The sequence below is a fragment of the Pongo abelii genome, chromosome 19 (assembly GCF_028885655.2).
Source record: "Pongo abelii isolate AG06213 chromosome 19, NHGRI_mPonAbe1-v2.0_pri, whole genome shotgun sequence".
NCBI classification, from domain to species: Eukaryota; Metazoa; Chordata; class Mammalia; order Primates; family Hominidae; genus Pongo; species Pongo abelii.
In genome coordinates this window covers 52,553,054-52,578,366 of record NC_072004.2, presented here as the reverse complement: position 1 = coordinate 52,578,366, position 25,313 = coordinate 52,553,054, and positions in this window count along the sequence as shown.

The following is a 25,313-nucleotide window of genomic DNA, read 5'->3' as shown; positions in this document are numbered from 1 at the left end:
ATTCATAAGCCATGGTGACAAATCCTTGACATCATTCGCGGTTCCTATCGATCAGCTCCGTCCGCGGCACCAGAGGACAAATAGAAATCATTTGTCTGTCTTGGCTCCCAAACAACCCGAGACAAAGGGCTCGGCCAGCAATCAGCAGCTGGAGGTATTAGCAGCGGGTCAAGTTCAGAGATCAGAGGTCAAACAGGTTGTCATCAGTTTCTCACAGCCATCAGAGCAAGGGCAGGGGAGGGGCGGAATAAAACCCACCACCAACACAGCTGGTTCTTATTAGCCAAATCCTGCCAATCCTGCCTCCCTGCAAAGAAAGATGGGCCACCGCCCCCCCAGGGACGCCCCGGGGTGCAGGGTTTCATGGGCTGGCGGCAGGGGTGTGAGAGGCCAAAGAAGAGAAGAAGCAAGATCTGAGCTCTGCCTCTCGCTGTGTGTCCTGAGCACCCTCCCAAGGGAAGCTCTGAGTTATTCTGTCCTGGGCCGTGAAAAAGAAAGAGAAAGAGGAGAGAGAGAGAGAAGAGAGAGAGAGAGAGAAAGAGAGAGAGAGAGACCGAGACCTCAGGTTTCTCTGGGAGTCGTAGCAAGCAAGTTAATCTTGTATAATTGGAAGTGGCTTAAATGGCTTGGGAAACAGGGGATGCAGCCAGGGTACAGTTGAGTCACGTTAAGTCCCTGATTACACATCACCTGTTTTGGTTTCTCCTCCCACCCTTGAGATGAGACCCAATTCTTAGGACAATTAATCTAGACAAAGATATGGAAGGATGAGGGTGGCATATCCAGCCCCCGTGGAGTGACATGTATGGTGGGTGACTGGGGAGTGAGGAGAAGCATGACAAATAGGATGGCATCTGACAGCTCTTTTCACTGAGCACTTGCCATCAAGGCTCTGGGCCTGCTGCAGCCGTTATCTCACTGAAGCATCAATGAGAGCCCTGGGAGGGCCTATTGGTTCCATTTCACTGATGGGAAGACTGAGGCCCAGAGAGATTAGATCACCAGTATCATTGAGGCCACAAAACACATATCTGAAAAGTGGATCCCAGGGAACAAAGAAAGGGGCACCTTTGATGGGATCCACTTTTCACTTTTCAATGAGCACAAGTCCAACTGATGGGGACATGTTGAGAGTTCTGGGTCCCTGACCTCGCCAGCTGCTCATTTGGCACACCCCCAAGCACCCAAGGACTGTATTGCCTTACAAGAATGAAAAGACCCAGAATTGGAACTTGCAGCTCCAAGGAAGACCCCCGTGAAGGGAGAGAAAGGTAATTCAGGAGGTTTGGAGCTCACCAAGGTGGGAACACTTTGAGCCCACACTGGCCCAGGCTGGAAGGCAGGACCTCACCACACTAATCAGGTGGTAAATCCAGCTCTCAGGAGCCTACTGGCCCTCAAACCTTCAGTGCCACTGAGTCACGGTGAAACGGGAGGGGGCAAGTTTAGTGCATGTCTGAAGACACATGGTGGCCTGTCACCCAAAGGCCTCTGCTGGAATAGGGGCCCTTCTCAAGTCTAGGGGGCTCCAGGGGACATAGGACACATTTTAATGAAGATGAGTAGGGAATTCTCTGATGCACCCGTTACTTGTTCCAACTCTCTCTCTCTCTCTCTCTTTTTTCTAAGAGGTGGGGTCTCACTATTTTGCCCAGGCTGATTTTAAACTCCTGGGCTCAAGTGATCCTCCTACCCTGGCCTCCCAACGTCCTGGGATTACAGGCATGAGCCACCACTCCCGGCCTGTTCCAGCTCTCTAAGGAAACTTTAAGATGTGGAAGAAAAAGAAAGATAAAGGCAGTAGTGGAGCTGTGAAGATTGGAGTCTTTGAAGGAAACCTCAATGATGCATGTAGGATAAATATCCTTCTGAAACAGGAGCCCTTAAACAGAACTAAGACCTGTGGCTATAAAAGGGTAGCCTGAGGATCTACACATCTGCACGTGGGATAAAACTGCATAGAACTCAACACACACAAACAAACACATGTGAATGTAAAACTGGTGAAACCTGAATACGGTCAATGGGTTGTACCCGTGTCCATCTCTGGCTTGTGCCATTGTACTATAGCTATGCAAGATGTTACCACTGGGGTAAACTGGATGAAGGGTATATGGGATCTCTCTGTATTACTTCTTACAACTGTATGTGAGTTTACAATGACCTCAAAAGACAAAAGTTATAAAAAGGAAAAATAAACAAAAAAGCATTTTGTCCCCTCAGCAGAGTTCTCTCTGCCTCCTGACACAGAGATAGGAACAGGCACAGTTAGGAGAGGAATAAGTGCTCGATCCACAAGCTCTCTCCATGTAGAAAACAGATAAGAATGGTCTGCATTATGTGTATTTTTCACCAAACCCATCCTTCTGAAGAACATTGTATTTAAGCACACATTATTATCCCATTATTTGGTGAAGAAAACTGAGGCCAGGGTGGTGTACTTATTTGCTGGAAGCCACAGTGGCTGAGCTGGCATTTCAGTCACAGTCAGCTGACTCCAAAGCCTGAGCTCTTTCCACCACATCACAGTGGTCAAGTTGGCAGTGTTCCTATTTCCAGAGCCCCAGAAAGTATGCTCTCCAAGGGTAGATTTAGCCTAGGAAGCTAAATATGCCAATTCCATCAAGCATTCATTAAATACTTTGGCGTCCAGGAGTATGGAGGGGTAGTTTTTTGTTTGTTTGTTTGTTTTTAAAAAAACAAAATAAAAGAGTCCTGTCCTCAAGGATCTGAGTCTGTGGTTTTGCCTAGAAACTAACATGCCTAGAGATGGGCCGAACTTTCCTAAGAGCAACACAGGGTCAGAGAAGACGGAGATGTGTGGGAAGGGGGCCTCTTGGAAGGGGGCAACTATGCCTCTTTCTTTTCCTTTTTTTTTTTTTTCTTGCTTTGAGACAGAGCCTCGCTCTGTCACCAAGGCTGGAGTGCAGTGGTATGATCTGGCTCACTGCAACCTCCGCCTCCCAGCTCAAGTGATTCTCCTGCCTCAACCTCCCAAGTAGCTGGGATTACAGGCGCCCACCACCATGCCTGGCTAATTTTTGTATTTTTAGTAGAGATGGAATTTCATCTTGTTGGCCAGGCTGATCTCAAACTCCTGACCTCAAGTGATCTGCCTGCCTCAGCCTCCCAAAGTGCTGGGATTACAGGTGTGAGCCACCACTCCTGGCCTCTTTTTCCATTTTTTTGTTGTGGCGAAATTACACGTAACATAAAATTTACCATCTTAACCATTTGTAAGCGTATAATTCAGTGGTACTAAGTAAATTCATATTAGGTAAAACCATCATTATCATTCACCCACAGAACTCTTTTCATCTTCCCAAACTGCAACTTTGTACCCATTAAACATCTCCCCATTCCCCACCCTCCCCGCAGGCCCTGGCAACTCATTCTACTTTCTGTCTCTATGAATTTGAGTACTCTAAGTACCTCATATGAATGGAATCATACAGTATTTGTCTTTTTGGGACAGACTTACTTCACTAGTGTAATGTCCTCAAGGCTCATTCATGTTGTAGCACATGTCAGGATTTCCTTCCTTTTTCAGGCTGAATAGTATTCCATCATATGCACCTACCACATTTTGCTTATCCATTCGTCTTTTGATAGATACCTGCATTGCTTCCCCGTTTTAGCTATTGTGATTAATGCCGCCATGAACATGGGTGTACAAATATTTTTTATTTTTCTCCATCTTTTTTTTTCAAGATGGAGCTTTGTTCTGTCACCCAGGCTGGAGTGCAGTGGCGCGATCTCAAGTCACTGCAACCTCCGCCTCCCAGATTCAAGCCATTCTCCTGCCTCGGCCTTCCGAGTAGCTGGGACTACAGGCGCCTGCCACCATGCACGGCTAATTTTTGTGTTTTGAGTAGAGATGGAGTTTCACCATGTTGGCCAGGCTGGTCTCTAACTCCTGGCCTCAAGTTGTCTGCCCGCCTCGGCCTCCCAAAGTGCAGGGATTACTGGCATGAGCCACTGCGCCCTGCCACAAATATCTTTTCAAGATTCTGCTTTCAATTCTTTTGAGCATATACCCAGAAGCAGAATTGCTGCGGCACATGATAATTCTATTTTTAATTTTTTGAGGAAAGGGGATGGCTTTGACTTAAGGATCATACAGTTTGGTTTCATTTTTAGTTTGTTTGGCTTGTTCTTTAAAAAAAAAGTAATATATGTACATAATTCACAATTCAAAAGGTGAAATCTCCCTCCCACCTCTATCCTCCAGTCAATCACCCGGTTCACCTCCCTGGAGTCAACCAATGTTATCAGCTTCTTGCTTATTCTTCAAGAGAGATTCCAGGCATGTACAAATACGTCTATCTATTAGAAGGGTTTCGATAGGTGGAGAAGGGAAGAAAGAAAGGGCACCAAAGAGGATAGACTTGTCATGGGGAGATTCATCCTACTAGGATAAATTTTTTCTGTCTCTGTTTTAGGGGTGTCTCTTATAAACATCACATGATTTGACTTTAGTTTTTTGACTCAATCTTTAAGTCTTTGTTTTTTTAATATGTAGGTTTTGTCCATTTACATTTTTTTCTGTATTTAACTGGTTTTGCCTTATTGATAGACAGAGGGAAAGAATTCCTTTGGCAGAAACAAATGACCCTTAGTTTTACCTCCTGGTTGATTTTTAATCTTGCTTTCAAAGATTCTGATCTTCTAATCTTTGCTGTCCCTTTTACCTTTCTTCTCTAGTGTTTTGGAAGAAGCTTTTTGTTTTGTTTTGTTTTTGAGACAGAGTCTTGCTCTGTCACCCAGGCAGGAGTGCAGTGACACAATCTTGGCTCACTGCAACCTCTGCCTCCCAGGTTCAAGTGATTCTCCTGCCTCAGCCTCCCAAGTAGCTGGGAGTACAGGCGTGCGCCACCACGCTTGGTTAATTTTTGTATTTCTAGTAGAGACAAGGTTTCACCATGTTGGCCGGGCTGGCCTTGAACTCCTGACCTCAAGTGATCCACCAGCCTCGGCCTCTTAAAGTGTTGGGATTACAGGTGTGAGCCACCATGCCCAGCCTGGAAGAAGTTTTTATTCCATTATTGGTTAACTTTTTAACCAGTAAGAATATTTTTAAAAAATATTCTTTAACTTGTAATCATTTAACATTTTATTTTGAGAGTCTTGAGCTCCAAAGAAATAAAGAATAATACAAGCAACACCTATATTCTTACCATTTATCATTAATGTGCCAGTAATCAATGTATTGCGTCTTGGCACCAAACCTGCCATCATTTGCCTGCTTCATGTTACTGCAGCTGGACCCTGTAAACACTTCTCCTCTACACACACTGGTTTTGTGGATAGAGGGCTCTAGAGGAACATCACGAGGCACAGCAGAAGAATGGGCTTCTCTTCCTGGTTCCTGAGTTCAATTTCTGCTCCTGGGACACAGCTGCCAGCAGCGTATGGGAGACCCAGTGGTGCTTACCCTCTGGCAATTTACACTGGCACCCCTGTGGTTGGCTTTCTGCTTGCCAGCCCTGGCCTGTCAGCTGTGGCCCAGCTTTGGCTTGAAGCACCTCGGTGAACCTCTCCACATAGTCCACAGCCCCACTCTCTAAGGTCTGACTCCCAGGCATGGGTTGGGGGTTTCTCCCAAGTGCCATGGTTCCTTGGGTGTGATCCTGAGCCCTAGAGGTAGTAACTGCCCCCCATGTCTGCTACCCTTCTTTAAAGGTACCTTTTCCCCTCTTAGTTGGTGACCACCTTTTATTAGTTAATTTTTTCAGTTAACTGCTTTTTATATTACTTTTTTTCTATGTGGTTTCTGTCTCCTGAGTGGACCTTGACTGATACATTTAACAAAGTTAATATTTTTGTCACATATGTTTGCTGTTTGTTTTTTTTTTCTTTTAAGGAAATTACACATTACAGATATAGCTAAAGTCCCTTCTAATGGCCATCCCTGGTTCTATATCCATTCTCCAAGAGGGAACCATTATTATGAGTTTGAGGTAAATCCTTATATTTTAAAAATGTTTCCATCCATTCGTATGTATCCACAAATAACGCATGCTATTTTTACATTTTAAAATGTATATGAGTGATATGCTTTTCATATCGTTCTGAATCTTTTTTCTATCTACCCAGCATTATATAACTTGAAACTATGCATGTGGATATGTATAGATCTAGTTAATTTCTCTTAAACTGTTGTATAATATCCCATCATATAAACATATCATATGTTATTAATTCATTCCCCTATAAATGGTCATTTGGATTGTTTTCAATATTTGGCCAGTTGCAAACAATGACGCAATATACATCCTGCATATGCATATGACAGAATTTCTCCAGGGAATATATTTAGAAATGGGATTTTCTGAATAGCTCGTAGAGGATGTACTTTCTTTCTTTTTTCTTTTTTCTTTTTTTTTAGAGATAGGGTCTTACTCTGTCGCACAGGCAGGAATGCAGTGGCATGATCATGGCAAGGATGTACATTTTAAAATGTTATTAGATGCTTCTTATTTGTAATAATGCTATCATTTTCTTCATACCCTCATCAACACTTTATTTTATTTATTTATTGTTTAGAGACAGGGTCTTGCTCCGTTGCCCAGCCTGGAGTACAGTGGTGCAATCAATCATAGCTCACTGCAGCCTTGACCACCTGGGTCAAGCAATCCTCCTATCTTGGCCTCCCAAAGTGCTGGGATTACAGGTATGAACCCCTGCATCCAGCAACACTTTATATTGTTAGACCTTTTAATTTTTCCCAATCTGGTGGGTAAAAAATAATATCTCACTTTTCTTTTCATGGCTTTAGTGGCTATTTGAATATTCCTTTGTATGAATTGTCTGTTCATGTGTTTCTCATTTTTCTGTTGGGTTGTCTTTTTCTTACAGATTATAGAAATTCTTTACATATTCTGATAGATACATTATATATTGCAAATATCTCCCAGTAAATTGTTCACCTTTTAATCTTGCACATGGTATATTTTGCCTGAGACAAGATTTAATTTTAGCAAAGTTAAGTAATCTATTTTTTTTATTTTATAGGATGTTCTTACTGTGTCTTTCTTGTTTGAGAAATCATTCTTTAACCTGGGTCATGAAAAACATTTTCTTATAATTTCTTCTAACTGTTTTTCATGTTTAGATCACTAAAACATCTATATTTTACTTTTGTTAATGACATGTCACAGCTCTGTTATTAAATAGCCTTTCTTTTCCCTAATGATTAGTGATGACATCTCTAACATATGCTATGTTCTTATATATAGATAGGAATCTGTTCTTGGGTTCTCTGATCTGTTTTATTGGTTTATTTATCTATTCCTGTGTTAATTAGGATGTTAAGAACCCAAGCTGCTATTATGAGAGTTCCAACAATCATGTGACTTAAAAAACAAAGTTTATATTTTATGCATATAACCTTGCAAGGTGAGCTCTGCTCCGTGGAGCCTCTCCTTCATGCTGCTGGCCCATCATAGGTTGGCCAGGGGCTGTGCTCTTTGTCATGTCCATGCTAGGACCTCAGCTAATGGAGCAGCCACTATCTGAAATGTTGGTGATTGCCATGGCAGAGAGAAAGAGAGCACTGGATAGTCTTGTACCAATCATTAAATGTGTCCTTCTAGAAGTGACACACTTCACTTCAGCTCACAACTCATTGGCCCCATGTAACTGAAAGAGACCAGGAAATGCAGGCCTATCATGTGCCAGAAGGCAAAGAGCTGGGAATGTTTGGGGAACAGCACTAATGACTATGACACACGTGCATTTTAAGTTTATAAATTTCCCTCGAAATACGGCTTTAACTGCTCCTTAGAAATTTTACCCAAGACTTTCATTATCATTTTAAAATAAGCATCTCATTTTGTAATAGTTTTAGATTTAAAGAAAAATTGTGAAGATAGGAACTGGAAAGTTTCCATATAACCCCTCTCAATGTCCCTTACTTAACATCTTATATTCGTATGATATATTTGTCATTATTAATGAACCACAATACATTATTATTATTATTATTACTCTGTTACCCAGGCTAAAGTGCAGTGGTGCAATCACATCTCACTGCAGCCTTGACCTCCTGGGCTCAAGTGATTCTCCTGCCTCAGCCTCCCGAGTAGCTGGGACCACAGGCACACGCCACCACACCTGGCTAAGAGATGGGGTCTCTTTATGTTGCCCAGGCTGGTCTTGAACTCCTGGACTCAAGTGATTCTTCTACCTCAGCCTCTCAAAGTGTTGGGATTACAGGCATGAGCCACCACAACCAGCTCCAATACATTATTATTAATTAAAACCCACCTCTGTTTTTACCTGATGTCCTTTTCCTTTTTCTTTTTGGAATATTTATTATTTTATTTATTATATGAGATCCAGGAGAGAAAGGAGCAATGTAAAATCCAGCAATCCCTAGTGGTATATATCCAAAAGAAACAAAATCAGTATTTCGAAGAGACATCCACAGTTGCATGTTTATTGTGGCACCATTCACAATAGCCAAGACATGGAATCAACCTAAGTGTCTATCAACAGATGAATGGATAAAGAAAATGTATTATATATATACAACGGAACATTATTCAGCCACAAAAAAGAATGATCCCCCTGCCTCAGGAAGATCCTGTCAATTGCAACAACATGGATGGAATTGAAGGATCCTAATGTCCTTTCTCGATTCCAGGATTCCATCCAGGATGCTGCATTACATTTAATCATCATGTCTGCTTCGGCCCCTTTTGTCTGTGACAGTATCTCCGGTGTTCCTTGTTTTTCATGACCTTAACAGTTTTAAGGAGTACTGGTCAGGTATTTTGTAGAATGTTCCTAAACTGGGATTCATCTGATATTCTTCTCATATTTACACTGAGGTTATATTTGTTTGTTTGTTTTGAGATGGAGTCTTGCTCTGTCACCCAGGCTGGAGTGCAATGGCATGATCTCGGCTCACTGCAACCTCTGCCTCCCAGGTTCAAGTGATTCTCCTGCCTCAGCCTCCCGAGTAGCTGGGATTACAGGTGCTGGCCACCACGCCCAGCTAATTTTTGTATTTTTGTAGAGATGGGGTTTCGCCATGTTGGCCAGGCTGGTCTTGAACTCCTGACCTCAGGTGATCCTCAGGTGATCGGCCCACCTCGGCCTCCCAAAGTGCAGGGATTACAGGTGCAAGCCACAAAGTTATGGTTCTTTTGAGAGGGAGATCACAGAAGTAAAGTGCCATTCTCATGATGTCGTACTAAGGGCTTATACTATCGATGGGATATTGCTGTTGATGTTAACCTTGATCACACAGCTGAGGCAGTGCTTGTCAGGTTTCTCTACTGTAAAGTTACTCCTCCTCCATCACCCCTTCCATAATGTACCTTTTTTTTTTTTTTTTTAGACAGAGTCTTGCTCTGTCACCCAGGCTAGAGTGCAGTGGTGCAATGTCAGCTCACTGCAACCTCCGCCTCCTGGGTTCAAGCAATTCTCCTGCCTCAGCCTCCCAAGGGGCTGGGATTACAGGCACCTGCCACCAGTCCCGGCTAATTTTTGCATTTTTAGTAGAGACAGTGTTTCGCCATGTTGGCCAGGCTGGTCTTGAACTCCTGACTCAAGTGATCCACCCACTTTGGCCTCCCAAAGTGCTAGGATTACAGGCATGAGCCACCACGCCCCATCCATAATGTACTTTTTGGAAGAAAATCACTATGCTAAGCCCACACATAAGGAATAGGAAGTTATGTTCCACCTCCTGGAAGGCAGAGCCTCTACATAATTGAAATTCCTCTGCACAGGAGGTTTGCCTATTCTCCCCATTAATTTATTTATTCAACCATGTATTTGTATCAGTATGGATTCGTGGATATTTATTTACTTTGGATTATAATCCAATACTGTGTTATTTATTCTGTTGCTCAAATTATTCCAGCCTTGGCCACTGGGAGCACTTTCGATGGGCTCCTGTGTGTCTTAGACATACCCTCATCAATGTGAGTTGTTTTATATCTGAGCATTTCCTTATTTTTGGCACTAAAAGATGCTCCAGGCTCATCTTCTATATTTCCTGTCTAGTCCAAGAATCAGACGTTTTTCCAAGAACCCTTGTTCTTTTCACTGGAGAATGGTATTAGAAACCAAGATGTGAGCACTAGGTGTGATTGTTGCTACTGGTGGTCATTGCTTCTAGGCCCTCAGTTGGCAAAGCGAAGAAATATATGTGTGTATACTGACCATTTATCCACACATATCTATACAAAATTCTATATGTAATCATCTGTATTTCTATTAAGCTAAACGTAAGTTCATCTGATGTCTCCAACTCTCATCCATTACCACATGGATCATTCAAGTTCAAGTTCAATGCTTTGCTTATGTATAACCTCCCATTACAACCACTTGCTGGGAGCAGTGAAACTCTGGGTCCCATCTGTTTACTTAAATGTTCAACAAACCCCCGTAACATGGGTTTCCCTGTATAACAAACCTGCACATGTACCCCTGAACCTAAAATAAAGGTTAAAAAAAGTTCAATTCCAGTATACATATATAATGGTTTCAAATTTCTAACCTTTTCATTATTATTATTATTATTATTTGAGACAGGGTCTCGCTCTGTCACCCAGGCTGAAGTGCAATGGTGCAATCTCAGGTCACTGCAACCTCCGCCTCCCAGGTTCAAGCAATTCTCCTGCCTCAGCCTCCCGAGTAGCTAGAATTACATGTGCACACCACCACGCCTGGCTGATTTTTGTAATATTAGAAGAGATGAGGTTTCTCCATGTTGGCCAGGCTGGTCTTGAACTCCTGGCCTCAGGTGGTCCACCCACCTCAGCTTCCCAAAGTACTGGGATTACAGTAGTGAGCCACCACTCCTGGCCTCATTATCATTTAATTCTAAATATTTAATTAATTGTCATTGGTTTACTCTTTAACTATGAATTATTTAGAAGTTTGGGGGGTTTTTTGTTTCATAATGTAGAAGGTTTTGTTAGCTTGCTTTCTCTGTGGTTGATTTCTAATTTTATTGCATTGTGGTCTGAAAACATGTTCTGTATAATGTTGATTCTCTGGAATGTTTTGAGAGTTCCTCTGTGATCTAATATGTAATTCTAGTAACAGTTCCATGTGTGATTGGGGAAAAACATATAAATTTTGGTACATCTACTCTATGCCATTAAAAACATCATTATGAAAATGTAGAAAGTACACAAATGTTTGAGATAATGTGAAATGGAAAAAAGAACACGAAACACATGTGATATTAGCAGCAATGTAAAATCTTCAGGCATAAAAACAAAGACTGGAAAAGAATAAACAAGAATGAAAATAAGCATTGACTACTAGTGGTAGGATTCTAGATAATTTTTTTTCTCACTTCAAAATTGTATTTAATGTGTTTTACTGTTTCTGTAATTCACAAAACTCTAAAAAATGTTTATCTGGAAAATATTGGTTTGGATAAATTAACAAAGGCTTAAGAGCATTTAGTAATACAGCCTTTTTTTTTTTTTTTTTTGAGACACAGTCTCACTGTGTTGCCCAGGCTGGAGTGCAATGGCGTGATCACAGCTCACTGCAGCCTCAAGTTCCTGAGCTCAAGCAATCCTCCTGCCTCAGCCTCCTAAGTAGCTAGGACTATTGATGTATGCCACCATACCTGGCCAATTTTTTATATTTTTTTGTAGAGATGAGCTCTCACTATGTTTCCCAGGTTGGTCTTGAAGTCCTGGCCTCAAGCAATCCTCTTGCCTCGGCCTCCCAAAGTGCAAGGATTACAGACTTGAGCCACCACACTCGGCCAACAGACATTTTTTGAGCTCTTGCTATGTGTAGGGCACCACGCTAGATCTTACGGATCCAGAAATGCTAAGTCAAGGTCACTTTCTTCAGTTTCTAACTCTAAATGTCATGGATATGTAGTTCAGAAAGGGCAGACCAAGCACAAGGAATTCCTATACAGGGCACCTAGTGAGAGGGCCCCAGAGAGGTCCATATACGGTGCGGCTGAAGACACCATTGGGAGAAATTAATTTAGACTCAGCTGGAGGAGAAGAGGGTATGCAAAGTTTACGGTGGGATTCATAAAGGATCTCAAGGGGGTAGACACAGGGAGGAACTACAGGCAAAAGGGAGACCTTGAATAATACTAAAATTTGATATTTGTGTAAGATTTTATAATTTACACACCCTCCTAGCACACACACACATGCACACACATACATGTTCATTGCTTTTTACCTATATTTATGCTATTTACCCTGTGAGGCAGACATTATTCTTTTTATACCCATTTTTACAGTTGAAAACTGAGGTTCAGAGAGGGAAAGCAACTTGTCCAAAGTTACACAACTGGAAAGTGACAGAGCCAGGACTCCGATACTAGTTTTCTCACTCCAGGTGGAGGTTTCTTCATGTAAATCTCTCTTTGAAAATAACTCTTTGGCAATGCACTTAAAAAGAGCCACAAAAATGTCTCATCAAAGCTGTCCCGCTCAGTGAGAAGAATAGTATCAAGTGTCCTCTCAAGAAGGAGCTATTATGAACACAGAAATTGAGGACCAGAAAGTCAAGCTAGGTGGACGGTTGAGCTGAGCTAAAACTGAATTGGGTGTTTTGTGGAACTAGACTCTTGTCCTTTGCTGAGCACAGAAGGGGCCCATCCAGCTACCCCAAAGGGCACCAGACCTTGGTGCTGGGAGCACAAAGCCAATGCAGCCACTGGTCCATTCTAACCCAGCTCTGCAGCCTCTATTCACATAGTCCCTCAGACTGTGGAATGAATGAATGAATGAATGAATGAACAAAAATGTTCTGCTTCTCACCTCCACCTTTTTCCCCACCACCCACCTACTTGGTGTGAGAGCCCTGTTCTCCACTCCCAAAGGTCAACCCCCAACATCCCTCCTCTACTATCTGCAGGAAATCTACTCAACCTCTTCAGTCTGACTTCTCAACCAGTAACTTATCCCCCTCCTCCTGCCACCTTCTCAGCTGCCCCCAAGCCTGGCCCCGGGATGAGTGAAGGTTACCTGGGAACTAGCATTCCCAATGCTGCCCACCCTCCCCGCCCCACAATACACACTCAGTTACTGACTCTCCCACTTCTTCTCCCAATTTTCTCATCCCGCTGCTAAGCTGTCCATTTAACTGACATCCTATATGGCTTTTTTTTTTCTTTTGAGACGGAGTCTTGCTCTTTCACCCAGGCTGGAGTGCAATGGTGCGATCTCGGCTCACTGCAGCCTCCACCTCCTGAGTTCAAGTGATTCTCCTGCCTCAGTCTCCCAAGTAGCTAGGATTATAGGCGCCTGCCACATGCTTGGCTAATTTTTGTGTTTTTAGTAGAGACGGGGTTTTGCCATGTTAGCCAGGTTGGTTTTGAACTCCTAACCTCAGGTGATCTGCCTGCCTTGGCCTCCCAAAGTGCTGGGATTACAGGTGTGAGCCACCGTGCCTGGCCTAACATGTTATATGTATTTATTACAGACAATCTCAAATCCATTTTTAAAGAGAATAGGGTGTGACTTCATTAATAATAAATACATATTTCTTAGACAAACACATATTTAACAAATATTTATTGGACACCTATTATGTGTGTAGCTTTGTGTTAAATGCTGGCAATACAGTGACAAGCAAAACAGCTACACTTCCTACCCTTATAGAGTGTACAGTCTAGTCAGGGAGGCAGACACTAAGAAGTATGCTTATAAATAAATAAATACGTACAGTTGTTCCTCTGTACCTGCAAGTTCTGCATCCACAGATTCAATCAACCATGGATCAAAAATATTCTTAAAAAAAAAAAGAATAGGCCGGGCACAATGGTTCATGCCTGTAATCGCAGCACCTTGGGAGGCTGAGGTAGGCAGATCACCTGAGGTCAGGAGTCCAAAACCAACCTGGCCAACATGGTAAAACCCTGTCTCTAGTAAAAATACAAAAAAATTAGCTAGGCATGGTGGTGTGCACCTGTAATCCCAACTACTGGGGTGGTTGAGGCAGGAGAATCACTTGAACCTGGGAGGTGTAGGTTGCAGTGAGCCAAGATCGCGCCACTGCACTCCAGCCTGGGCGACGGAGTGAAACTGTCTCAAAAATAAATAAGAAAAAAAAAATACAGCAATAAAAAACAATGTAATATAACAACTATTTACATAGCATTTACATTGTATAGGGTGTTATAAGTAGTCAGACTTGATTTAAAGTCTAAGGGAGGATATGCATAGATTATATGTAAATCTTATACTACCCCATTTTATACAACGGACTTGAGCATCCTTGAATTTTGGTATCCGAGGGGAGTCCTAGAACCAACCTCTCACAGATACCAAGGGGCAATTGTACGTGTGACAAGAGCTTTGAAAGAAAAAAAATAACAGAAGATGCCTACTCTAGATTTGCACAGAATGCAGAGCTAGTAACAGCTCTAATGATCACAACACACGCACTGAAGTCTATACATTTCCCTGTAAGCACTGCTTTAACTGCACCCTCTAAATGTTGACATTAAGTGCATTCATTATCATTCAATTCTAAATATTTAATAATTTTTGTTGATTTCTTTTTAACCCACAGATAATGTTGAGGTGAAGTTTTTTTTTGTTTGTTTTTTGTTTTTTTGTTTGTTTGTTTGAGACGGAGTCTTGCTCTGTCACCAAGCTGGAGTACAGTGGCGTGGTCTCAGCTCACTGCAACCTCCACCTCCCGGGTTCAAGTCATTCTCCTGCCTCAACCTCCCAAGTAGCTGGGATTACAGGCACCCACCACCACACCCAGCTAATTTTTGTATTTTTAGGAGAGACGGATTTCACCATGTTGGCCAGGATGGTCTCGATCTCCTGACCTCGTGATCTGCCCACCTCGGCCTCCCAAAGTGCTGGAATTACAGGCGTGAGCCACCGCGCCCGGCCGAGGTGAAGTTTTTCATTTCAAAACATGTAGGGTTTTGGTAACTCTCTTTTGGTGGTTGATTTCTAATTTTATTGCATTATGAGCTGAGAACCATAACGTTCTGTATATGGTAATTCTCTGGAATGTTTTTAAGACGTCTCTTGTGACCTAATAATTGTCCACACTGGGCTACCATTCCACGTCCAACTAAATAAAAATAAGTCTATACATTTTGGTATATCAACGTATATCAATGCCATTAAAAGGATTATTAAAAAGATCATGAGAATGGAGAGATGAAAAAGCTGCCCAGGAGAGAAGCTGAGGGAAGAAAACGTGTGAAGGCTTTGGGGCAGAAAGGAGCCTTTGAAAGCCTAGACTGGCGGTGAGGCTGTAGCCAAAGAGAGGCAGGAACGGGCAGACACTGATAGGGGTGAAGTAGGCAGGGGCCAATTTATAAATAAATAAAATGGAAAATAATATACGTGAATAATAACCGAATAGCATTACAAGAGCCAGTCATCACCTCCAGGCCCCCACTGGCCTCCCTCAAGAAAGTACAGCGCAGCAGAGACTTCATCTCGAGCTGATTTGGACTTTGGGGGTCAGAAAGATAACTCAGCGGGCCAGTGCAGTCCGCCTCCACTGGTTCCCAGCTGGATTCCCTCCACCACCTCTCAGCCCCAGGTTCCTCACCTGGGAGTAAGATCCACCCCTCAGGCGGTTCTGAGCTCAGGGGACGGACCTAATGGCTGCAAGGCCTGCGTCCTAACGGGCTTGCAGAACTGCCAGCGCCCCGCCCCGCTTCTGTGTCATCTCTCTGCCTATTCGGGGCGCTCCCAAGTGCGGGCTAGCGTGGTGGTGACGCGCCGCAGCTGCAGTGTGCCAGAGCCTGGGTGCGAATGCAGCCATTCTGCTAGCTGTCCCTGGGCCGGCTGCGACTCTGGGTCTCCAAGTCAGTACCCGTAAAAATGGAAGCAATCACTCGATCCACCTCATATGGTGGGGGGAGGGGTAACTGAGCGCATAATTCACTTTAAACACCTGGCGCCGAGCCTGGCACTTAATAAGCGCTCATTAAACGAGGGTGTCCTTGCCTTGCCGTCTCCCGCATTCGGGCCGCTCCCCGCATTTCCACCCCGCTCCCACTGCTGGGTAAATGTTCATCTGGACGGGGACAGGATCGGGAACCGCCCGGTAGGGGGTCTGCGCGGCGGCGTCCTCCCCTCCTCGTCCGGCTCTCCCGCTCCATCCCCGCGGCCTGGCCAAGGGCAGCGCCAAGGGCGCCCGCGGAGGGCGCAGCTGCCCGGGACGGAGCCCCCGCCACCCCCACCGCCGCGCGGGTGCTCCAGAGCATCCAACTTCATTTCCACTTCAATTTTATCAGCGGCTGGGGAGCCGGGCGGGAGATAGGAGGCCGGCCCTGACACGAATTAGCCCGGAGATTGCCAGATACGCCTCGGTCCGGGCGCCGGCGCCGTGCGCTCGCCTCCCTCGCCTCTCCTTTGTGTCCGCCTCGCCTCTAGGCCTTGCCGCGCTCCATTCCCGCGGCGCTGGCCCGGGCCGAGCGAAGTGCTTTGCCTTTGGCCACGTTGAGCGCACCGAGGCTGCCGGGGGCGCGGGGCTCCAGGACCCGTCTGCTCCTGGTGCCCCCAGCTCCTCAGGGTCCGGCCGGGTCACCTGGGCCGATCCTGGCGCGCACGGGCCTCGCTGCTCCTCCCCCGCAGCCCCTCTCGCCCTCCCGGGGACCGTGTGCGGGGAGCAGCTGGGAGCTGCGTCTGGTGGGCCTGTGCGACTGGGCAACTTGTCCTGTGCCTTGTCCATGCCATTACATTCATCCTCCCAAGAACCCTGAGAAATGAGGAGATCGTCAGAGAAAGGGAAACTGAGGCTCAGAGAGGCAACAGTACTCGCCCAAGGTCACGCTGCGAGTAAGTGGTCATCTGTCCATTCCCTAGAGCCTCAGTGAGGGGGGTTGTTGGGCATATTTACACAGTTGGCATTTCCCCTTTACCTACTATGGGAGGTTGCTAGAATTGATTATTCCCCACATTTATTGCAAGTATGATGAGGATGATGGAGGCATTTAGAGCTTCCAAAGACAGGAGCATGACTTCCTTCCACACCCTCTTCTCCCAGGTGCCCTCCCAGGACACACCCCCTCCCAAGCTTCCTCCCCACTTCCCCCTACAACACCCCACCCCAATCCAGGCTTGACCCAAAGACACTGTTTTGCTGTGTTCCAGCTAGACCAATGGTGGAGGCCCAAGAACCATCTCTGGGACCCAGGGGGGTCTCTCCCCAGCCCCTCCCTAGAGCTTGGGTGAGGAATGCTAGCCCTACCTGGCTCCCCACCTCTGTTTTGGGGTGCTGCTGGGGAAAATTTATATCCCTCTCAGGTTTGGGAACCAATCCCACACGAAAAAGAAAGAAGAAAGAGAGAAGGAAATGATTTTAATTTTTTCAGGTCCAGAAATGAAGCAGAAGTGAGTAAATTTTAATGAAACGGTGCAAAAATGACATCATTTACTCAGAAATCATTAATTTGTCAGCATTAATATTTCAGCTACAACATTGCCTGTCATTTTGTGCCTGCAATGACTGATAAATCTATAAAAGCGTGCTGCTAATTTACTGAATATTTATGTGCAGTGTCATTTGCAGAGTAAGAATGGAATTTATTTCATGCCGAGTTCTGCGGGAGAACATTCCCCACAAACCTTCACCCTGGTAGGTGGGGGAGGGCAGGGGGAGACTCCAAACTTCCTGGAAAACTGGTAACAGGATGAGAAGAAAGGGGGCCCCTCGGGGCTCAGCCCCCCAGCCCCAGAGCACAGGAAGAGAACATCTCACTTTTGCTCAGGTGGTGCACAGGCACTCCTGGGATCCCCTGCGGGCCCCCATCGTGGCCAGTTCACATTTGACCTCTCCTGCAGCATTCTCCTCAAAGCTATCTGCTCCCAGAAAGGTGCACTGGATTCTGCTGCCCTCTCACCGCAGTGGGAAGGTGCGGTTAGTGGCTCGCTGGTGTGGGGCAGGCCCTGGAGAGGATGGCAGGGCAGGTGGGCTGCAGGTCCTGGATGGGTTATCAGAAGAGGGGACCTGAGGTGGGGGGTAGTGGCTCACGCCTGTAATCCCAGTGCTTTGGGAGGCCAAGGCAGGAGGATCACTTGAGGTCAGGAGTTCGAGACCAGCCCCACCAACATGGTGAAATACTAAAAATACAAAAATTAGCCAGGTGTGGTGGCGGGCACCTGTAATCCCAGCTACTCAGGAAGCTGAGGCAGAAGAATTGCTTGAACCTGGGAGGCAGAGGTTGCAGTGAGCCAAGATCGCACCACTCCACTCCAACCTGGGTGAGAGAGGGAGACTCTGTCTCAAAAAAAAAAAAAAAAAAAAAAAAAAAAAAAAAAAAAAGAAGAAGAAGAAGAGGGGATCTGAGAAGAGCTAATGTGCCTAACATGGAGTCAGGCAGCCTGAGTTCCAGTTCTGGCTCTGTGAATATTCTCAGCAGTCTGGGTCTCAGTGTCCTCATCTGGAACATGGGAACACTATCAGCATCTGCTTCCAGAGACACAGTGAGGATTGGCTGACCTAATGCATGTAACGGATCTGGGAAACATTAGCTACTGCTGCTGCTGCTGTCACTGAAGGAATCACTGCCAGATTCCCTGCTCCTGGGGTGTTCTTTTTCTGGGTCTTTTTCCCCAGGTGGGAAGTGGGAGGCCCTGAGACCCCATCCCTACAATCCTGAGAGGAACACAACCCCCAACAAGGCTCCTCCCTCCCCTACGTGGGTCTGCTTCCCCAGCCTCAAAGGGGAGCCCCATTCTCCTCACCCACTCCCTTCTCATTTTCATAGGCTGAGTCCCCAGAATTCCACGGTAGTATCTATCCAGAAGCACCTTCCTGAAGCGCCCAGCCCAGCCGGTGTTTCCCTGGCCCTCAGAGCTGTCCATTTCACAGAGAGCAAAATCAAGGCTCTGAGAGTGGTGCCAGCTGCCTAACGACCCCTCGCCCCCACTTCCCCTTCCCCCATCCCAACAAGAGCACGAATCACGAGCCTTCAGGTTTTGCACAATTTTGCTCAATTTCCTGCCTGAATGGCACAGGGCCTGACCCTCTGCAGGTGCTCAGGAAATGTTCGTGGAATCAATAAAGGACAGCTAAATCTCCCATCTTCTGAAAGCTCTTTGTCTCCTCCCTCCCTCCTGCTCCCCACACTCCATCAGGGCGGTTGGTGGCCTCCTCCTCTGCAAAGCCTCTCAAATGGCTCCTTTCTCTTCTTTGCCCCTGCTGCTGCTCTAGTGGAGTCCTTGCTGGCACTTACGCGGGCCACTGCACTAAGCTGCTCAGAGGTCCCTCTACCTCCATTTCCCGCCTCTGATGCAGTCGCCCTGAGCTGCCAGCGCTCTCTCAGGAGCATCCTGCCAGCACCACTCCCTGACTTACAGCTCCAGCGGTCCCCACTGCTGGAGAAATGGCACCCACCTGCCCTTCCAGATCTGGCATGCTGGCCTCTTCTTCCTCTCTGAGAGCCCTGCCTGCTATTTAACATGCAGGTCAACCCTCGTCTGTCTCCAGGGCTTTGCTGTCCCTTCTGCCCAGTGTCCTTCCATTCCTCACAGCCAAATCACATCTATCCTTCAAGGCCCATCACAGCCGATTCTGGTCCCTTCAGAATTCCTCCTTATCCAAGCAAGGCCGCCGGGCACAGGGAGCTGCCTTCTCTCCCAAGCAAGCCCTAGTGTGGGAGAAAATGTCAGGCAAAGGAAAGGAAGGGCACCCATTGTCTACATCTTGGGGAGAACAGTGGACTGGTGGTCAGGGGGCCTGGGTTCTCTTTCTGGTCAGCACTATGTGGCCTCGACCTTGCCTATCTATGAAATGGGCTGGTCCAGATCTCTCCAGTCCACACTCTGAATCTATCATGTTCAAGGCTGCATCTTGCACCAAGCATAGCACAAGGCACATAGTTCCTCAATGAATACTCACTGAATGACAGACTTCTAAAGTCCTGCTCTATGTTGGGGTTCTGAGATTCTGCAACTTGGTATTGTCCAGGCAGACATTTGGGGGATTACCCAGGGACAGGCAGAAGGAACTGCTTCACTACTAACATTGAAGAGTGACAGACTTTCACATAAATGACGTTATTTAATCCTCGCAACAGCCCTGTGGCCTGCACCTCCCCATCACCATTTCATAGATGAGGAAACTGAGGCTAGAAGGTTAAGTGACCTGATCAAGCTCACACCCAGGTCCTTGGCTTCAAATCAAGTGCTCTTTCTGCTGCCCCCAAATAAATGCTTTCATTTGCTCTTAGAATAAACCCCAAGCTTTTTGTGGCCGGTGAGACTGTGTGATCATGCCCCTGAGATCTTCTTCAAACTCACTTGCCCCCCTGGATCAGAGCCACACTGGACTCTGGCTGCCCCCTTGAACCCTGTAAGCTCATTCCCTCCTCCAGGCCTTTGCACTGCTATTTCCTCCACCTGGAAAGTTTGTCTTCGCCATCCAGATCTCAGCTCCCATGTCACCTTTTCAGAGGCCTTCCTTGCCCACCAAGCTAAAATAGATATTTTGTTTCCCTCAGATACCACCTGACATGGTCTCACATGTCTGTGGCCTGTTGGTTGCCTGTGTCCTCCCTGAGGGGTTCCTGGCTGCCTGTCTGGCCCTATAAGCCAGGTCTCTGGAACGCACCTGGCTGAGAGTGACTATTGGATGGATGGATCCACGCCTTGCAGCTCTGCCTGGGTGTGTTAGAGGAAAACTATGAACCTCCTGTCTTCCAGGAGAAGAGATGGGGTGGTTGGAAGGCAGGGATGTTGTAGGTTGGGGGCACCAGGAATGCAAGGTGCAGCCCAGTCCCAGAAGCTGGATTCCAGAGAAGGGAGGCTGGGAGGCGCTGCCCACCCTTGTCCTAGCCTCGCCCCCCTCCACCCCCACGCCTCACACTCATTTCCTTCCCAGAGTCAGTCTCATTTACTTTCCCTAAAAGTCGCTGGAGGAGCCAATATGTACGTGATGAATATTTCATCTCCTGAGCGTGGGTTTGCAGGAGAGCTGTGATCCCCCGGGGAGGGAGCGCTGCCCAGCCGTGCCTGGGAAGAAGGGGGGCTGAGGGGGGCACTGGCAATAGGCTCTGAAAGAGGTGGTTTTAGGGTCCACCCACCTGCTCCTGCAGACACCTTTGGTCTTGGGAGGCTCAGAGGGGTCCGGGCAGCCCGAATCTGAGGCACAAATACTTCGTGCCGCGTGGAGCTCCCAGTCCTTCGTTGGGGCTCGCCTGTGGCGAGGGGCAGACGTTTTCCTGAGCACAGAGATGCATGAAAAATGGGGAAAATGAGGCTTAGGGAGGTTGAGAGGGAGAGCGGAGAGAACTACGCCAGGGTTCTGAGGTTCTGAGGTTTGCGCACCCACGAACCCACACTCGGGAGATGTCCAGGCTGGAGGTGCCACTGGCATGACTACGGCTGAAGGTGTGGAACACGTCCTGGTCTCACATATAGCGGCCTCTCAAACAGGAGTCTGGGAACTGTCTCCCCCTGGGGACGGGGGCTAGGAAGCTTCAGCCTGAGAAGGGAAGGGAGGGACAGGTAAGCACAGAGGAAGAGGGAGGAATGAGGAGCATGAGGCTCACTTCGCTCCTGCCCCGTGCCCATCCCCAGCCCCACACTGTGCTCTCCGCCCTTCCCCTCCATGGCCACAGCAGCCAATGACGGCCAAGGCGAGCTTATCTAGCTCTGGAAGCTGCCAGTCCTGGTTGCCAGTCCTCTGCTCCCTCACCAGTTGACTGACCTTTGAACCTACCTAAACCTCAGTTTCCTCATTTGAAAAATAGCATTAGTTATACCACCTGGCCGGGTAATTCTGAAGGGCCAGCAGAATGCCTGGCACATGATAAAGACTCAGGGGATTTAGAGTCTACACCACATACACACGCACACGGGCACACACACACCCCACCATCATCTCTCCTCTGTCATCCACCTCTGGTTTGAAAACAAAGGACCACCCGTTGCCTCCTCCTTCACCAGGCTCTCTCACCTCTCCCTCTACCGTGTCCACCCCTCACCACACACCCCACTCCACAACCTTGAGCCTCTGTTCCCTGAGGAACGGAGTGGGTGTTGGGAAGGAAAGGGAGGTATCTCATCTCCTGGGCCTCAGCCAGCCCTGGGCCAAGATGACCCCTTGCCGCAGTGTCCCCCAGCCCTCTGCAGCCAGACCTGCCCCTCCCCCAGCGGCCAGGCTCAATCCCGTCCCTCCATCCCCACCCACCACATTACCCTCTGAATACTCTCATTATACCATTACTAATTAGGGCTGCTCAGCAAATTGGCGGCTGCATTCGAGGGAGACAGTGTGCGGAGCATATGGCATAATATCGTATTAATGAACACTCTAAATTCAAACCCGGGTCAGCTGCTCGCTTCTCGCCAGTGTCACCCACGCTAAAGGAGGGAGGGGAAAAAAAGCAGTCAACCTTTCCCTCCTTTCCCTTGCCTCTCTCCGAACACACATTCCGCAGCGTGGGCTGGGCTGGGCTGGCATCGCACTGTGGACCTGCATGGCCTGAAGAAGGGCCTCCCTCCCGCCATGTGTAAGCAGACGCTTCTACGATTAGAACTAATTAATAATAAACCAGGGCCATGGCCAGGCTCTTCCCCTATATTAGCTCTGTGGTTCCCAACATCCCTGCCGAGGGGGCTTCAGCACAGGGGGGCGAACTGAGAGCCTCTGAGGTCACGGTGCTTTTTCCGGGTGACAGGGTGGCTGGGCTGGACATCAACCTAGGCTTTCTGCTCTCCAGTCCTGCTTGTCCTGCTCTGTCCAGCGCACAGGTGGAGAATTTGGCTCGTCAAGTTCTACCCGGCACACCTGGGTGGACGAGCACCTTCCTCTTTCTCATTCTCTCTCCCTCGCCGCTCTCCCACGTTCTACAGAGGACGCGAAGAAGATGATGAATTCACGTATGGCCTGGGAGTCTTGGTGGTACCCCCGGCCTCCCTGCATCCTGGGAGGAGGAGATGAAGCGGAAGCTTGGGTGGGGGGCGGATTCTGGGGTCAGTCTGAGGAGGCCTTGGGGAAGAAGTGAGCTCCAAGCAAGGCTCCCAAGAGGAATGGAAGGGCCTGAACAGAAGCTGGCTTGCCCTCAGCCGGGGGCAGTGCCCACAGATGCCCTGGATGGAGCCTGTCCAAGGCGTCCTGTGTCTGCTAGTCTGAGCCAGGGATGAGCCTGAACGGGCCTCCCATGCTATCTTGCTGTCTGATGGGCTGTTGTCAGTGATCCTCAACAGGATCACGGGTTTCTTGAGCTCCCAATTCCTCATTTCACATCAAGGTAAGAGGCTGCTTCATGCCTGCTGCCCTTGAGCCCAGAGACTGCGGAAAGCGAGGGGCTGGCCACTTGTGCACACATCTCCTATCTCTGCCCAGGCTTGTCCTTGCCCTGATCAAAGCATCCTTCAATTTTGCCTCCCCCAAGAAGCCTTCCCTGATTAAGACCACAGAGTCCTTAGCAACTGAGAGTGTCTTAGAGATTGATCTTAGGTGGTGTCCCCAAATTGAGGACTGGGCCTTTCTATCACAGAAGGGAGGGTGGCCAGATTTTGCCGAAACAAACAAACAAAAACCTCTCCTGCCTGTGCCTGCCCCCACTCCCAACTCAGGGAGCTGAGCTTCCTAAGCTGGGGCATCCTCCGGGTCTCAGGTATGGGAGTGCTCTGGGCTGGGAGTCAAGGTAGATTTCACCTCCAATTAAGTCACAGTGCAAATCCCTTCGGGCCTCTTCTCTGGCTGCAATCTTTGTGAATTCAGTTCCTGACATCCTCCCAGTCCTCCTCACCCAGGGGCTGTGAAGATCAGCAGATATTCCGGGCCCAGGAAAGGGTTTATCAAGACATATTGTTAGGCGGAATCTTGTCAAAGAATTGGAGCTCTCAGGCTCCTCTCTCAAGTCTAACAGGAACAAGGGGTTCCTGTCCACCTCTTGGGTGTATGTGATGAGTGTATATGTGTATGTGTATGTGATGTGTACATGTATGTGATGAGTCTGTGGGGGAGGACTGGGGATGATTTGGGGTGTTTACTTTCTTAGCAGGGCCCCAATCTGGAATCTGGGAGGAGTCACTTGGGTTTTAACCTTCATTTTACTGTAGGTCTCCAGGGAGTGAGTGCCTTCTTTCTTTACTTCTCCGTCTATGGAATGGGTGTATTCACAGTAGCTTAGCCAGGACTGAGAGATGCTTCTGTGAAAGATCCACTCCATGAGGCTTGAGACTCTGGCCTAGCTGATCATCCACCACTTCCCTCCTCCTGCATTGGCGCCATCAAGATGGAGGTGCTGCCTGACCAAGTGACTGCTCCTCTCCTAGGCTGTCAGACAAGAAGAGAGGCTGGAGTGCCCTGTGCCACCGCCCAGAGACCTCTGCTGTGGGCAGCCTTGAGCTAGCCTGCTGCGGGGCCCTTGCTGCCACCCAAGGTGCGAGAGGCCCCCTTGGCGACAGACGTTCAGCCCTCCGCCGCATGACAGGTGCCTTCGTTTGTGTCTGCAGCACCAGGACCCAGCCTCAGCCACTTGGGGGCTCTGCCTGTGCATGCCGCCCCCACCCCATCCCGCGCCCCCAGCCACCTTGCCTGGTATCCAGGCCACACTGTCTCATCCTGGGCCCTGCCCCACTCGCCACCACTCACACCATGGTCATAGGATCATTTTCCTTTGTCTCCAGAACCCGCACACCCTCCCCTCCTCCCCATAGCTCTACCAGCAGGGGAGCCCAGGAGAAGCAAATAATTGTCGCCCCTCCCAGCCCAGACTAGCCAGGCGGAATGCAGGGGTGTCAGTGAGCCCTGGATGACAATTATTTATCTGCCCCCACCAAGCCATTACCTCCCCCCGGCCCTGCCCCGCCCTGCTGCTGGACCCCCATCCCCTCCCTCTCTAGTAGAGGAGTAAACAAACTCACCCAGGGAGAGGTGTTGGCTGGTCTCTGGATCTTAGAAGCTGCTTGTGAGGACTTGTCTGGGGGTGGGGACACCCCCACTCCATCTCTCCAGAGGCAATAATGCAACTCTATGTTGCAGATTTGGCTCCGTCGTGCGTGTTTGTGCATGTGTGTGTGTGTGTGTGCGTGTGTACCTGCGTGTGTGCGTGTGCGTGCATGTGCGTGTGTGTGTGTGCACATGTGTGCGCGTCTGGGTGTGCGCATGCATTTGTGTGTGTGCGTGTGTGTGCGTGTGTGTGCGTGTGTGTGTGCGTGTGAAACAAGGTTCCAAGGAGGTCTGGACTCTTCCCAAGGAGGAGAGGCTGAGCTAGAAGGGAGCTGAAAGGCCATCTCCTTGGAAGCCTGAACCTGGGGCCCAGGGAGGTGAGGGACCTTCCCCAGGTGACAAAGCCAGCAGGAGGAACCCTCAGGTCTGGGTAAAGTGTACTTTCCGCAAGTGACCCCTATTGCTAGATCTCTGTT